The 1,755-nt window shown below is 38.2% G+C and overlaps 1 non-coding gene across 1 annotated transcript; it reads left to right on the top strand.

Annotated features, from left to right (window-relative positions):
• Positions 1 to 278: 278 nt before the first annotated feature.
• Positions 279 to 360, top strand: TRNAS-GCU (transfer RNA serine (anticodon GCU)). Its single transcript has one exon. It is a non-coding gene; the product is annotated as a tRNA-Ser (tRNA).
• Positions 361 to 1,755: the final 1,395 nt, after the last annotated feature.

Genomic DNA, 1,755 nt, shown 5'->3' with positions numbered 1-1,755 from the left:
TCAACGACCTCGTCCCCCGAGTTTCTCAGAGTATGTGTTCGACTTGGCAAGATAAGTACACACAAACCTTGCGTTTATGTTGCTTTAAAACAATCGTGCAGCCAAACCCTAAACCCTAAACCTTCCAGATGCACGCAATTCATTTATTCTGCGTTCAAAACAGAGGCGATGCTTATCAGCTGAGACAGTCACATGTCAAACTAGACCGATGAGACCATTATATTTGTATAAAGTTAAAATCTATATTTTTTTAGCTCATTACGTGGGACATCTGGGAAGTCGCTTTGGCCGAGTGGTTAAGGCGTGTGCCTGCTAAGTACATGGGGTTTCCCCGCAAGAGTTCGAATCTCTTAGGCGACGATCGAGGGAAATTTGAGACGCGGCTGTTCCCCTAATGTTTTTAATCTTAATACTTTTTCACGATGAAGATTTCTGAGGTGAACAAAATCTTACTTTTTATACAGTTTTGCATTTCATTCAATGTGGTCACGACTGATCCTGTACCTTTGCGTTTCTCGAAAGAAGGAATCCCGAGATGAACAAACGTTTACTTTTAATTCGTTTTTGAAATTCATTTCTTTTTATGTGTGGTCATTGTAGTTCATACTTTCGGGGCAGATAATAATATGTTAGTTTGTTCAATTTCCCTGTTGTAATCATTATGTTGATACATCTTTAAAAGTGAATACTAGTTTTTAGTACCATTTGAATACCATTTTTTTTTATTTATTTTTGTGCCCCTTCAAACTATATTAATCTATATAAATTTTGCCTCAGTTCTTGCTATTAGGGGTAAAATCACACAAAAGCACAAATAAGAGCACTCATCACAAACATATTCACACTAGACATACACCACCACATACATGTATGTGTGTATAATATGTGTGTAAATAAACATCTAATGCAAGAGTGTACATATATATATATATATATATATGTGTGTGTGTGTGTGTGTGGATAAATAAATAAATATTCAACAGTGATACCAACAGAATCGTCTAGATGGTGCGTAGGCGATGATGTCTATATCCCGATCCAATTCATTTCATAATAAGACAAGATGTAATATGTGTAAGACTAGTGTTGTTACATCTAGTCATACGTAATATCACGGTGCGATCAGATTAGACACATATGACAACACGATGCAATCAGACTGGACAAACATGTAATACACATATAATACACACATATACACACACTTGAGATACACAATAACAAAGTGTAATCAGACTGGACAAACATGTAATACACATATAATACAAACATAATACACACATATACACACACTTGAGATACACAATAACACGGTGTAATCGGACTGGTCAAACGTAACAACACAAAGGAATCAGGATTGACATGTATACAATAACAATGGAATCAGACTGGATATATATAATACCACAGTGGCATCAGACTGCGTCGACATTGTATAAAAAGAAAGGCATACTATAACCCCGTATCAATGTGTTGCGGAGGATCTGCAGTCGATGCACCGATCATCAGTTATCGCCTCCGATCACCTGCTGACCATCTCTACCCGTTGTCAATGATCCTATGAGTCCAGTATCTCTCAATCGTGTTCCACCATTTGCCAATCATCGCCGAGCATCCTGGAACCCATTTGCTGAGCTCTTCTTCAAGTTCCATGTTTCACTAGCTTCTCCCAGTTGTTCGCTTCTTAGTCTCGTGAGAATCAGCTAGATGGGTTCGACGTGCAGTAGACGATGCACTCGGAGGTCCTCTCGCAGT

The sequence above is a fragment of the Physcomitrium patens genome, chromosome 26 (genome assembly GCF_059467195.1).
Source record: "Physcomitrium patens ecotype Gransden chromosome 26, ASM5946719v1, whole genome shotgun sequence".
Classification (NCBI taxonomy): Eukaryota; Viridiplantae; Streptophyta; class Bryopsida; order Funariales; family Funariaceae; genus Physcomitrium; species Physcomitrium patens.
The sequence above is the reverse complement of the archived record's forward strand: the minus strand, read 5'-3'. Positions and strand labels throughout refer to the sequence as shown.